This window comes from Schistocerca cancellata, chromosome 1 (genome assembly GCF_023864275.1).
Source record: "Schistocerca cancellata isolate TAMUIC-IGC-003103 chromosome 1, iqSchCanc2.1, whole genome shotgun sequence".
NCBI lineage: Eukaryota > Metazoa > Arthropoda > Insecta > Orthoptera > Acrididae > Schistocerca > Schistocerca cancellata.
Genome location: NC_064626.1, coordinates 254,432,705 through 254,448,360, shown reverse-complemented (window position 1 = coordinate 254,448,360; position 15,656 = coordinate 254,432,705). Strand labels below are relative to the sequence as shown.

Here is a 15,656-nt window from a genome sequence, read left to right as displayed (position 1 = left end):
GGATGCACACACAGTGCCCGAACTCTTACGGGACTCAGTAAGATTGTCTGCCGTGAGTTATGAGTGTAATGGGCAGGGGCACTACGAATGTAGGGTGTGGACATTAAGTTGGGAATGTGGGTCTCACGGAGAGTGTGCAAGGGATAAATACCTGCAGTCGCACTATCCTTTGTGCCATCGGTGGCTCAGATGGATAGAGCGTCTGTCATGTAAGCAGGAGATCCCGGGTTCGAGTCCCGGTCGGGGCACACATTTTCAACTGTCCCCGTTGATGTATATCAACGCCTGTTGACAGCTTAGGGTCTTGATTTAATTATCATTTCGACACTAATCCGCTGGGAGGATTCGTGCCGGGGACCGGCACACCTGCGCGCTCGGGAAGCAGCGCGTTAGACCGCACGGTTAGCCGGGCGCGCTAGCTTAGAGTATGCTCTGGAAACCTGCAGCAGATGCACAAGTCTTTGTGTGCCAGAATCGCGAATTCACGCGACCGCGCAAGGGATCACATTATCGTGCGAGTGGTAAATGCAGCGCCGTTTGCATAAACTGACGCTGGGGTCTCTGTTGTCTGCGTTTCGTGGCCCGACAGGAACGGTGAAAGCGGGATTAAGGCGGAAACCACCAACTCAATTGGGGGCTGATTGGCGGTGCGGCTGCGGACGCATATTTGACGTAATTGACGGTGGATCTGCCGTTGTCCAACGTTGCTATACTGCGTGCTGCAGCCTGGCGTAGCAACGCAGGGGCACTGGTCACATCCATGTCGAGTGATTTAAAACAACAGCAACACTATATTTGGCTTCGCGCCCCTATTAATATACAAAGCGAACTGTAAACCCGGCCGTAGCCGGAAACTATCTTGGTCACGTGACTAGCGTATGAACAGCCACGCTTCAGCTCAAAGCAGTGCGTGCTGATACATCGCAGACAGACCGCGGCAAACGGCCTCCCCCAGCAGCCGCAATGGCGGGCTCTTAACGTAGTTAAATGTGGTGCGGTGAGAAGGAGGAACCTAGCCGGGGAGCCGGCCGGAGTGGCCGAGCGGTTCTAGGCGCTACAGTCTGGAGCCGAGCGGCCGCTACGGTCGCAGGTTCGAAACCTGCCTCGGGCATGGATTTGTGTGGTGTCCTGAGGTTAGTTAGTTTTAATTGGTTCTAAGTTCTAGGCGACTGATGACCTCAGAAGTTAAGTCTCAGGGCCATTTTATTGGCCGGTGAGCCGCGCGCATTAGCACGCCGCTTCCGGCAGTCGCGCGCCGGGCTCGGATCAAATCCGAGGCTTAACGGCGAGGCCGGTGTGCTTGTCAGACTGGATGTGGTTTTTACGCGGTTTCCTAATTCAATCTAGGAAACTGCTGAGCTACTACCCACGTCCCGCCTCATTTAGAAGATTTGCAAACATTTAGAAAAAACTTTGGCACGTCCTCACTTGAGATAACACTAAGCGCAGACAAAACGGGTACACAAATTCCATTTCCATCACGACGGGGGGAGGTTTGGGGGGGGGGGGGAAGGTCGTCGCCGGCAAGGGAAGGGAAGGGAAGGGTAGGGTAGGGGAGGGGAGAAGAGTTGCGGATAGGAAGGGCATCAACCCAGCCTCTACCACTTACATTGTTAAAATTAACATGCCACCTCTATTATGGGACAGAGGCGAGGAAAAAGAATAAGACTATGGGAAGGAAAAAGGGATGAGAATGGTTACGGAAAAGGTGAGAGAAGGAGCAAGCCAAATGTTAAAGCTACATTGTCCGCAGGGCAACGGCCTTGCAGCAGTGGATACACCGGTTCCCGTGAAATCACCGAAGTTATGCGCTGTCGGGCGTGGTCGGCACTTGGATAGGTGACCATCCACGCCGCCATGCGCTGTTGCCATTTTTCGGGGTGCACTCAGCCTCGTGATGCCAATTGAGGAGCTACTCGACCGAACAGTAGCGGCTCCGGTCAAAGAAAACCATCGTAACGACTGGGAGAGCGGTGTGCTGACCATGCGCCCCTCCTATCTGCATCCTCCACTGAGGATGACACGGCGGTCGGATGGTCCCGGTAGGCCACTCGTGGCCTGAAAACGGAGTGTAATTGTTTGCAAATTACAGCAGAAGCGAACGATGCAGAGTGGACTGGGTTTGAAGTCTCTATGAACAAAATACATACAATAAATATCTCATTGAAATTACAGATAAAAGCGTTAACAGGAACCAATTTTGCCTCCGTACCTCAGTCGATAAAAATGAAACCCTTATAGGATCGATTTGTTAGTGGTCTGTCTGTCCGTTTGTCCGTCTGACTATAATACCTCCTTTTCTCAGGAATGGGTAGAGGTGTGAACTTGAAATTTATGTCACATACTAAAGTCTACCGTCGCTTGATGGTGTAACAAACTTAGGCTTGTAAGTCAATTCAATCACTTAAAAGATACAGCCGTTCCCGTAAGATATTTTGATAGTCGCACCCTCACTCACCAAAACCTTCCCGTTGGCATAAAGTCACGTTATTTGGCAAGAAGCAAGGTTTCACAGTACAAGTAAATTAAGAAACCCTAAAAACGTTAATTTATAATTATATGACAAAAAATAGTTTTTTGTTATTTTTCGTCCGTCAGTCTGTCTGTTAAGACCTCTTTTCCTCAGCAATGGATTGATGTATCAGGTTGAACTTTGTATCACGTACTAAGTTCTAGAGTATCTTGGCAGTGTAAAAAATTTCAGCCTCTCAGTCAATAAAATCAAAAGATACGATCGTGTATGCCATATATGCTGATACTCCGAAAGTCACTCATCAAAACCTGTGTCGTATTTGCCTTTGACCTAGAATCTTGAAATCTGGCAAGAAGCACAGGTTCACAGTACATGTAAAGGAAAAAAATTCGAAAATTGTTGATTTGATGACACGAAAAAATACATTTTTTCGTGATTTATTATCCGACACTCCGTCTGACCGTCTGTTACCAAACAATGTCGATAACAGGCAAAAATCGTGGAGATCCTCTATTCCCGCGATGGATAAACTGTCAAACCGCGAATCCTACTCGCACTTAGTATTTCCTTATATTATTGATAATATCGCAAGAAAATTGGCCAAGTTTTTTGGAAACAGAGCAAGTTTTATCGCACAGAACTCGTCTTCTTCGAGAGGTATGGTTGTGCACATCGGATCTAGTTTAAACAACTCATAAACGAGTCATCGTGTGCGGGTGAGACGCTGCTCGCATAGCGTAACGCGTAGTGCGCTAGCTTTCGAGGCTGGAAGGTGAGACACACCAGGATCGAAACCGAGCAGCGAGATACCGACCGTGGCTTGTGTACTAGTTTTTAAGCTGCTTCTCACGCTCGAACAGGCAAATGCTCGGATGCTTCCCAATTTCCGCTTCAGGAAATACGATACACGAACAGGTAAATACCATCAGACACAGAACAAGGTTTACACAATTCACAGACATGTGGTGCAAGCGAATGACGACAGGTTTGCTGCCTGCTAGACATTCTTCATTCACCGATGGATGTCTACTGCGGTTTGTCCTTCGGCATCCAAGAAGACAATAACAGTACTTTGGTCCTGTCTGGAAGGGTTTGATAATAATGTCGCCATAGTTTACGTTTCTACATTTACCGCACGTACGTCAGAAAGACATGAATGCCGCACTGATCCCTTCCTACATGTCGGTGTTTATATACCAGCAACAGAGTCGGCCTACACTGCATGTACGCTGCAGCAACGCCTCGGAATATAACTTTCTTATCGCCCTTAATATAATGGTTTCCAGAAGCCGACAATGTTGCATCTGTTTCCTGCTTCGGTAGCTCTCTGGCTCACTGCGAGTGGCACTGTAGGGAATAAATGAGTTGTTTTTCCATAATTTCGGCCATGGTCTGCCTAGCACAGAAATTCAATAAATTTACGTTCATACTGGCCTCAGCTATCCAGGTTTAAAATTTCCTGATACAATTTATCTCCACTCTGCCATTTTATGTTGCGTACTGGAGGGTACTTAGTGTACAACTATCCCTTCCTCGCTTTTCTCGTCCACTTACAGATGTGGCGCGGAAAGAACAATTGTTGTTAAGCCTCTTGTGTGAACTAAGTCTCTGTAATTTTAGCATCGTTCTCTTTTTCGAGAAATATACGAAAGCCGATGTATCACGAGTCACCGCAGTTCACGTATGCATACGTCCTCCTTACAAATTTTATTTATTTACTGGCTTTAGTCAGTCAAACAATTCAGCCTCTGTAGAATAACTGATGTAGTAAACATAAACTATATCATGACTAAATACTAGAAAACTGCTGAAGTATGGGATACAGAGATATGCACTGCTGATCACTGTAGTTGCAACACTGTGGAGACCGCATGCAACACACGTCAAGTTGATATTAAGTGTACTACATCCACGTCTACTCGGATGATTAGCTTTTCAGCGCAACCACAAAAATTTAGATAGCAGGAAGCCTGTGTACTTTCTGTATGTAAGGATATAAGGGACGATTAAAAAGCTCACTTTCAGAAATTTTACAGTCCAGAATCGCTGTGAGCATCAAAGGCAATCATTCCACTGGCGCATCAAGATGGTGACACCCGGTTGGTAAAACACCATATCCTACTGTGTGAAGAAGTTCGTAGCTACCTGCTGTACATCTTCGTCCGACAGGGATCGTGGACCCTTCTAGGCATTTTTTGAGAGACCGTAGCTGCGACAACCGCGAGCGTACCCTTTCCCAGCGATGGAGAGACCAGGTCCTTGAAATCAATAAGCATTGGGCGCCTGTAATCAAAGAGCAGCATGAGCATCACCTTATCGACAGATAGCTGACTCTTGAACTTCTTAGGACGAGGTGACGTTGGATGACAGCACTCCCGCATATACATACTTCATTCTCCAAATTGATGTCTACCCGTGTTTATCCTTCGGCAGCCAAGAAATAATAACGTCGCCATAGTTCACGTTTCCGCATTTACTGCACGCACGTCGGAAACACACGAATGCTACACTAGTCACTTACCTACATATCACTGCTTATATACCTACATCGGAGTTGCTCTACATTGCACGAGGGTTGCCCAGAAAGTAATGTACCTTATTTTTTTTCTCAGGCGGAAACAATGGTACGAATGCGAAACGTTACATATGTATTACTTGAAGTCTCCTGAGTGAGCGGGCCAAGTTTCCGTCACTTCCGACAGATAGCGTAGCTGCAGGACAGTTTCAAAATGGCGTCTGTACGTGATGCACGTTACAAGCAACATGATGTTATTGAATTTCTCACTGCAGAGAAAGAAACTGTGAGGAGAATTCACAAAGGTTTGTGCAAAGTCTATGGAGCATCTCCTGTTGGCAGAAGTACAGTTAGTCTCTGGGCACTGAGAGTGAGGTGATCACAGCGCGGTTCGGCGGAGCTCCACGATTTGCAGCGGTCGGGGAGACCATCCACGGCTGTCACACCTGACCTAGCCCCCTCGGACTACCACTTATTTGGGTCATTAAAGGATGTTATTCGTAGCGTTGGTCAGCAACCCACGACTGTCAAGCGATTATGGAACCGATTCGTTCAAGTCTTCCATTTTAGCGGATTCAAGGGGAAAAATGAACTGCGGATGGAAATCTATGTTCGAAACAGTCATCCACCGACGCAATAGAGAATCATATTCGTTGGATACAAGGCCTTTATACGCAGCAGCTACCTCCTTCCTGTCCACTGGCGATCGCCGCGAGGGATTAGCCGAGCGGTCTGGGGCGCTACAGTCATGGACTGTGCGGCTGATCCCGGCGGAGGTTCGAGCCCTCCCTCGGGAATGTGTGTGTGTGTTTGTCCTTAGGATCATGTAGGTTAAGTAGTGTGTAAGCTTAGTGACTGATGACCTTAGCAGTTAAGTCCCGTAAGATTCCACACACACACTGGCGATCGTGGCAGACTGTCGCGATCACTGAATAACGAACAACATTGCGAGACGTTCCACCTACGATCTGTCTGTGTGCGAATATTTCTGAAAATATGCCGATATTATTACAGGACAACACTCACTTGTTCGACAATACTGCATTGACACCGTGGCAAGAGGTTTATATTGTACGTGGATCGCGTTTTCTGATAAATGTGTGGGAAATCTTGACTGTCACTGATTATTGGGATCGAGAAACTGACCCTGTTTCCGACAAAGGTTTTTTTTTTTTGCTTCTTAATCACACTCCGGTACGAAAACGACATTATTTATATATTACCATTCTATCGCTTACTTTATTTTGTTTTCGAAATCATCTCCATCATTTATATGCCCACTTTTTTCTTCAATTCAGGTGCGTCTTATACTCGAAATTAAAAATGTCCTGTGTTTGATTTAAAATTCCTTCCAGTCTTAAAAATGAATATATATATGCGATGGCGAGGGAAAACTCTCTGTCTGGCAACATGGGATCAACTGGCTACAGCAGTGCACCGATGCGACAAACATGTGTTGCGGGGATACACAAGCTTGCTAAGAATGTCTCGCTTCCGCCCCACCATCACAAACCCACACCACTGTCTAGCCTAAGAAGCGTCATTGCGGTCTACAGTGCCAGTGAACTTGAATTGAAAGTGATGTATGTTATAGGTAGCAGTACAATATTTATGTTAGAAGCCAGTTTCGTAATGCAGAAAAAAAATAAAAGGTGTTCATAAGACGCGGGCTATAAATGAAACAAGTGTGTCATTGGATTAAACAGTCGTGGTCTAGAGTGAGATAAGTTATTATTGTTAAATCTTTTAAGAAGTGCGGGATTTAGTGACGCTCCCGATGGCAGTGAAGGCCGTCTTTATGATTAAAAAGGACAACTATTACGACGAAGAAGAAGAACAAGAAGAAGAAAGTTCAGATGACGATATTCAGGTAGTTTAAAGGTCATTTCGGTTTTATAAACTAAGAATTTTTTTTAGTCTGGCTTCGCAATCTAATAATAAAAGAACGGTAATATGTTATTTTTTATAAAAAAAATGCTTAAAATTAAGGTGCGCCTTATAGTCAGTAGTATACGGTACAATTTTCGACGTAGTTTAGTTTTTTCCATAAACGGCCATCGTCTTCGTTTGTTACAAGATATATGGAAGCTATACGACACTGTTTAAACGAGCAACCGTTATTGTCTGAAATCAAAGAAGAAACTAGGTGTATTGCAGAGGTGGATGGCAGCAGCTGTCCTATTGTTTTATTGTTAAATATAGAAATAACAGTCAACAAAGAACATTTTCCACTAAAAATGAATTGAAATTTAAAGTTCATGTGCGACCTTTGTAGTCTGTAATTAGATTAAAGAAGAAATTTTATACCTCCAAAGTGTGTTTCCATCTTTGTGTATCAGGTTAGAGAATGAAAGATAGCTATTTAACATGTGCGTGATCGATGTCCCACTTACTTAACACACTTTCGAGCGTTGTGACGTTTGTGTCTCACATCTGTCTAGTACTAGCATTTAGGGAGAAGCTTTCGTTACTTGAAAAAAAACTATTACAAACTATTGGCTGGATACATAGGTGGCTGTGAGCAACCAAGTGCTCTTAAAAGATGACACAGTGGATGTATTTTAGGAAAATCAAATCAAATCAAATCACCATCTCCTCCTTTCCAGGAATCTCACAAGTGAGGAACTGTTTTTATTTATACACCATAGACATGGTTAGAAACATTCAGCTTGTTTGTGTATCATTTTTCGCAGTGAATCGGAAGTATGTGCTCCACGAAATTATACAGCACATAAAAAAAACATTGCTATGTGGCACGTCAGTGCCATCTTCAAACTTCATGTTCAAAATTTGATGCGATATTGCATGGCTTTCGTTGTTACGAGAATAAATGTGTTTCAGTAGAGTTTTTTAATAGTTTTTCCACATTTACCATCCTGTTAACGTCCTACAAAAATGTTCAAATATGTGTGAAATCCTATGGAACTTAACTGCTAAGGTCATCAGTCCCTAAGCTTACACACTACTTAACCTAAATTATCCTAAGGACAAAGACACACACCCATGCCCGAGGGAGGACTCGAACCTCTGCCGGGACCGGCCGCACAGGATAACGTCCTATGACTTGCCGAAAATCCTGAGTTCGACGGAAAAACATTCTCAGGACACATGAGAAGCTCATTTACAACAGGTACCAAATCCATAAAATGTAATTTAACAGGATAGACAAAAAAGTTTTATAACAACAGTAGCATTAGAATATGTTTTGTAGTTTTATTGTTATATTCAGACAGATGTTGAGACACAACACGACACATGCCTGTTAAATTTTTATTTGTTTAGTTGTTAATGTATAAATAAAAATGCGTTGGGTACCTTTCGGTAGAAAATTGTGGTAAGTTTGTTAAGAATTGTTCTGGAGTTTCTGTTGGTGATTTACAGTTCATCTGATATATCAGAGTCCATAACTTAATTAAGAACTCGCAGTGAACATAAAAAACGCCATACATGTCCTTACAATATACAATGTCATGTTGTGTGTGACGACATTACCAAGAACAGCAAAGATTGGCTACTGGGGTTTGGTATTTCTTGGAAACGAAATAAGATTGGATTTGGTACTCTCCACCATGAACAGAAAGTCTTAAGGGGAAATATATAAACGACACGCTACGTTTTGGTTTACGTAACAATTCTACATTTACATCTACACTTATACTCCGCAAGCCACCAAACGGTGTGTGGTGGAGGGCACTTTACGTGCCACTGTCATTACCTCCCTTTCCTGTTCCAGTCGCGTATGGTTCGCGGGAAGAACGACTGCCGGAAAGCCTCCGTGCGCGCTCGAATCTCTCTAATTTTACATTCGTGATATGTATAAGTAGGGGGAAGCAATATATTCGACACCTCATCCAGAAACGTACCCTCTCGAAACCTGGACAGCAAGATACACCGCGATGCGGAGCGCCTCTCTTGCAGAGTCTGCCACTTGAGTTTGCTAAACATCTCCGTAACGCTATCACGCTTACCAAATAACCCTGTGACGAAACGCGCCGCTCTTCTTTGGATCTTCTCTATCTCCTCTGTCAACCCGACCTGGTTGGTTGGTTGGTTTGGGGAAGACCAGACAGCGTGGTCATCGGTCTCATCGGATTAGGGAAGGATGGGGAAGGAAGTCGGCCGTGCCCTTTCAGAGGAACCATCCCGGCATTTGCCTGGAGTGATTTAGGGAAATCACGGAAAACCTAAATCAGGATGGCCGGACGCGGGATTGAACCGTCGTCCTTCCGAATGCGAGTCCAGTGTCTAACCACTGCGCCACCTCGCTCGGTACCCGACCTGGTACGGATCCCACACCGATGAGCAATACTCAAGTATAGGTCGAACGAGGGTTTTGTAAGGCACTTCCTTTGTAGATAGACTACATTTTCTAAGGACTCTCCCAATGAATCTCAACCTGGTACCCGCCTTACCAACAATTAATTTTATATGATCATTCCACTTCAAATCGTTCCGCACGCATACTCCCAGATATTTTACAGAAGCAACTGCTACCAGTGTTTGTTCCGCTATCATATAATCATACAATTAAGGATCCTTCTTTCTATGTATTCGCAATACATTACATTTGTCTATGTTAAGGGTCAGTTGGCACTCCCTGCACCAAATGCCTATCCGCTGCAGATCTTCCTGCATTTCGCTACAATTTTCTAATACTGCAACTTCTCTGTATACTACAGCATCATCCGCGAAAAACCGCATGAAACTTCCGACACTATCTACTAGGTCATTTATATATATTGTGAAAAGCAATGGTCCCATTACACTCCCCTGTGGCACGCCAGGGGTTACTTTAACGTCTGTAGACGTCTCTCATTGAGAACAACATGCTGTGTTCTGTTCGCTAAAAACTCTTCAATCCAGCCATACAGCTGCTCTGATATTCCTTAGGCTCTTACTTTGTTAATCAGGTGACATTGCGGAACTGTACCGAACGCCTTCCGGAAGTCAAGGAAAATGACATCTACCTGGGAGCCTGTATCTAATATTTTCTGCGTCTCATGAAAAAGTAAAGCGAGTTGGGTCTCACACGAGCGCTGATTCCTACAGAGTAGATTCTGGTTTTCCAGAAACGACATGAAACGCGAACAAAAAATGTGTTCTAAAATTCTACAACAGATCGATGTCAGAGATATAGGCCTATAGTTTTGCGCATCTGCCTGACGACCTTTCTTGAAAACTGGAACTGCCTGTGCTCTTTTCCAATCATTTAAAAACTTCCGTTCTTATAACGTAGGTAAGTGGTGCCAGATGTTAACTCATTTTTATTTTTTCAGATTTGGTGCCTTTTGGGAATGAGCTTCTCACATGTCTTCTACCTTACTGATGTTGTAATTCGTTCAACTTAAAATTTTTTTTGTTAGTGAAAGTGAAAGATTGACCGTAACGGAATGCAGTTGTTGATATTTTATTTTTCAAGCGTGTGTAAAATGGGATTTAAAGACAGGATACTAAATAAAAACTAGACTAGACTCCACCCGAACAGGCCATTAAGGCGCAACGGTACCGATGGCCACCGTGTCATTCTCAGCCCACAGGTGTCACCAGATGCGAATATGGAGGGGCATGTGGTCAGCACACCGCCCTCCCGGCCTTATGTCAGTTATCGAGACCAGAGCCGCTACTTCAATCTAGTAGCTCCTCAAACTTTTCTCACAACGGCTGAGTGCACCCCGCTTGCCAACAGCGCTCGGGATACAGGATGGTCACCCATCCAAGTGCTAGCCCAGCCCACCAACGCTTAACTTCGGTGATCTGACAGGAACCTATGTTACCAGTGCGGCAAGGCGGTGTAATTTTTCCTCCTATCTGTGTAATTATGTAGTTATGCAGTTCTCAATTCGTCCGAGCAATCAATCATTCATAACAGGAAACACAGTCATAACTCAGTCACTCAAAATGATTCAGAAATTTTACTTGTTAAAATGAAGTCAGGCCATGACTCTTCTTCTCTGCAGGCTCGTGCTTTGCGGCAGTCTGCTAATCTGTACAAATAAAATGCCTCGTATTTTGGGAGCGTTGTATAATCAGTCAGGAAACCTAAGATCAAGCGGATGTTTGGCTGTGATGTAGTTTAACCTTCCGAAGAAGGAATGGAGCTCTTGGATTATTAAATGCATGTTCGTATCCAGTATTTTGGAAGCTCCCTTCTGATTAACAACTACGCAATATATCGATGAATATCATTAATTCTCAAATGCCAAATAATGTAAATTGTTACACACCTTTTGTATGAAGGAGCAATATATATATATATATATATATATATATATATATATATATCCCTTTTAATCGTACAATTTCGTATCAGTTATCTTTTGTCATAAATCTCAATATTCAGATTACAATTCTTCAAACAGTGCTCAGGCTAATCGGCACGAAGACGATTTCGGAAGCCTTTTTTCTAACAACCACTAGAGAGAGTACTACAAAGAATAATTATGCGCTCATTGTATAGCTATTGTATAAAACTACTTTGCGCATGGATTCTGCGGGTATGAAGACAGAAAATTAGTAAACGTCATTCAAGGGTAGAATTGTATCAGAATAATTCATCGAATCTGAAGAGATATTACAGCCGTTGGCTTACAAAATATTAAATATAATCCTAAAATATGAAGGATTTTGTTACATGGAGGCTGTGAAGTGCCGACGACTTACATTTTAAATGTTCCCATGTTCAATTTTTAGTGATTTATTCAGCCCCAAGCGAAATGATACCCGACTGACTTCAATTAAATTTACTAGTGCCAAAAATGCGGGCGTGGATGTGTGTGATGTCCTTAGGTTAGTTAGGTTTAAGTAGTTCTAAGTTCTGGGGGACTGATGACCTCAGAAGTAAAGTCCCATAGTGTTCAGAGCCATTTTTTTGGCCAAAAAGGCTTGGAAAGAATTAAAGCTGACAAGGTACTATTGTGCAGCGCAGGTTCCAAAAATCGGTGACTGTACGACGTGAGCCGGCACGGTGCCATCGCCATAGCAACAGGCTGGCGCCACCCCCTCCTGGGGACAGCGCTGCGCGGACTCTCGGTCGATCGCGGCTGCTGATTTTTCGAGGAGAAATCTGTTTGGCTGCCGCCGTGGAACGGCGCCTGGGAACAGGCCTGCCTCGGTAATTTCCGCCCTTAATGCAATATCCGGGCAGCTCCGGCATCACAAGTGGCGCAGGCAGCCCCGCCTGCCACGGCCCGTCGGCGTCGTGTGGCAGCTCATCTCACTGCCGAAGGCACCGCCAGACAACTGACACACCGCAGCGGTCTGCTCAGCACGCTGCCCACCTGCGAGGGAGGCGCGCGCTCGTATTCTCCCAACTCAAGCGTCTCTCTTCAGCGGAGGGAGAGCCATTTATAACGTGCAGATGTAGGTAATTACGAGGGTAAGTCAATTATTATCCACAGTTTAGTTATATTCTTCTTTATTTTGGTAGTACTGTCGTTTTACGTTGATGACGCATGCTTTGTTTATTTGTGGTTATATCTTTGCAACTTTCAAGCTGCTTGGTTAGTTTTGTTATCGCTGCCGTGCTGTTAATCGTGGCTCCTCCGCTGTCTATTTGCACCAAAGAAGAGCAATGTTCAGAGATCCATTTTTTGTGGTCTGAAGGCGTATCAGGAGCCGAAATTCATCGAAGACGTTCGGTTCAGTACGGGGACAGTGTTTTGCCACAACGTAGTGACTAAGAATGGATTGACAAATTCCGAAATGGTCGCACAAGTGTTACGCACGATGAAGGAGATGGACGACCGTCTACCGCCACAAACGAAGAAGCCATTGAGCGTTCACGTGAAATGATTCTCTTAGACAGACGATTAACTATTCACGAAGTGGCACATCGTCTGCAAATTAGTCACAGTTCTGCCTATGAAATCATCCACAACCGACTTGGGTTTCATAAAGTTTGTGCAAGATGGATCCTTAAACAACTCACACAGTTGCATAAACAAACACGCTTGCACATCTGCAGAAAACACTTGGATAGCTATGGTAACGAAGGGCACAACTTCTTAGACAGGATCATTACCGGTTACGAAACATGGACCCATCATCAAGAGCCGGAGAGCAAACGGCAGCGTATGGAATGGAAACAACCAAATTCGCCGTGCAGGAAAAAGTTCAAGAACCAACCGTCCACAGGAAAACTGATGCTTACGGTTTTTTTGGGACGCACAAGGTCTAGTACTGGAACAATACGGGGCACAACAATAAACAGTGTACGTTACAGTGAGAGCCATACTGCCAGGCTAAAGCCAGCAATTCGAAGCAAACGCCAAGGATTGCTATCAAAAGGTGTTGTGTGTTGCACGACAATGCCCGTCCGCATTCTGCTGTCCACACTGCTGAAACGCTCCAGAAACTCAAATTTGAAGCACTGGACCATCCCTCCATATAGTCTCGATCTTGCTCCTTCTGACTATCACTTGTTTGGTCCACTCAAACAGGCATTAAGGTGCCATCGATTTGCCTCGGACGAAGCAGTGAAAGAAACGGTGGATTCCTGGCGTGCAGCTCAACCGAGAACCTTCTTTTATGAGGGCATCAGGAAGCTTGTACACTGATGGACCAAGTGCATTGAAACACAAGGAGACTATGTCGAAAAATGATGATCTTGTATGTTTTTTTATTTGATTACAATAAAATTTTATAACAATTTTGCGGATAATAATTAACTTACCCTCGTAGTTAGCATCAGTTTTAAAATCAGTTCCTGTCTTTTCGACTGAATGAAAGACCAACAGCTTGCACATGTATAGCTGCCATATCAATAATAACTGTGGTGAGGGAATAATAACTGTCGTGGAAACTTTCAAAATTTTAAAGGCCCATATTAATGAAGACGGAAAGAAAATCAAGTCACATTTGCACGTTTACTCATTCCAATCCTGAGGAGAGACAACTCAATCGACGTATTTTGAGTAGTTTATTCAATAATGTCCTATGGAGTAATATTATGGGGATTACCGAACTATCAGTTTATTACGTCACGATTACAAAACAGTATTAAGATGTTCGTGGAGTTGAAACACCCGCTCCATTCACCACCGCCGCCTCACATGATGGTATGAGAGTTTTAAAGGATCGTCAAGAACTTATCGAAACCGCTTATCACCGAAATAAATGTTTTTGCTGTCGAGACTGGTTATGTCCATATTGAAAGTATTTTTAGCTTGACCGCTGTTTCTCTACGAGAAATGCTCTCAAAAATTACTGTGAGCTCTTGTTCAGTTGAAGCGATGTGTTTCCCATTAGCGGAGACGAGCAAGTGCTCATAGCTTTTAAGATGTGTATTTGGAGCCTATGTTTACGAGACCTTTTTGCTTCGAATGATCGTTCCTGTCATATCCCCGAATATTGACCATTCCTCCTGGGCCACATTTTATAATAAAAGTTTTAAGCTTCCCTGGTTGACGGAGATTATTTTCAAGTGGGTTGCAAAGGACAGCCAGTTGAATAATTAAATAAACGTAACATTGCAATAGTAGGCAATTCCTTGGGATATAATAATTTTTTTGTATCACGTATATAAAATTTAGTTACTGAAGCATGGCACGTCTCGAAACTGACCATCTCATTTATGTAAAACAACTGGCAATCTTAGAGTATCGTTGCCCGCAGCTCGCCCTGCTGAAAGATCCTGCACTTTGCCTAAACTGCTGACGAAGGCCGCATAAGTTACACGCTTCTCGCGCAGATGACAGTGCAACAACAATGACTGAAATGAAGTTTCGTTTTGAGTGCTACTGAAAGTACTGGAAGTAAAAAACCTTATTATCATAATGTAGTTTGTTTTTCTAAAATTAATCGCCTGATACCTCTTCACGACACACGGCGTCGATCAGTAAAGAATGAGGCCAGAAAGCAAATAGGGCTAAAATTCTTAAGCCAACGGTAACCTGTGCAGTAGTGAGAAATGAAGTTCTGTGAGAAATGAAGTTCTGTGAGAAATGAAGTTCTGAGAGAAATGAAGTTCTGTGAGAAATGAAGTTCTGTGAGAAATGGAGTTCTGTGAGAAATGAAGTACTGTGAGAAGTGTCAGATAGTTCAGTGTTAGACTGGCATGTGACTGAACAATAAAGAACAGGCATGTCGACAAGTGGATAACGGTCAGGCTGATGAATTCTTCTCGGGTTGTGAGCCGAGTGGTGGCGTCGTCTTGTCGCAACGTTTCATTGAGTTTCGTACCCAACATGTTAAAACCAGATCTTCCTGCCTAACATATTACAACATGATGCAAGGCAGGGGAACCACATAGAAGAAACAGGCATCAGCCTAATTTCTGTAGGGTTTGATTTAAGCCATTAGTCCGTACAGTGCCGGAGTTCATTTCAGAGTTATCTGTAGCCGTAATCAAAGAAAATACACCGACGAGCCAAAACATTATGACCATCTGCTTAGCATCTAAATCTACATCATACTCTGCAAGCCACCTAATGGTGTGTGGCGGAGGATACTTTCGGTACCATTATCTGATCCCTCCTACTCTGTTCCACTCGCGTATAGTGCGTGGAAAGAATGATTGTCGGCAATAGGCTACTCTGCATTGGCTCTAATTTCACAAATTTTCTCCTCGTGGTCAATACGTGAGATGTATGTGGTGGGAAGTAATATGCTGTCCGACTCCTCCTGAAAAGTTCTATTCCGTAATTTCAGTAGCAGATCTCTCCGTGATGC

General features: G+C 43.9%; 1 protein-coding gene and 1 non-coding gene across 3 annotated transcripts in view; one reads left to right on the top strand and one right to left on the bottom strand.

The window, feature by feature from the left end:
• Positions 1–15,656, bottom strand: part of LOC126170560 (ras-related protein Rab-37-like) — a 379,498-nt gene that overhangs the window by 138,060 nt on the left and 225,782 nt on the right. The gene's annotated exons all lie outside the window — the stretch shown is intronic.
• Trnat-ugu (transfer RNA threonine (anticodon UGU)) lies at positions 174–248 on the top strand. Its single transcript has one exon. It is a non-coding gene; the product is annotated as a tRNA-Thr (tRNA).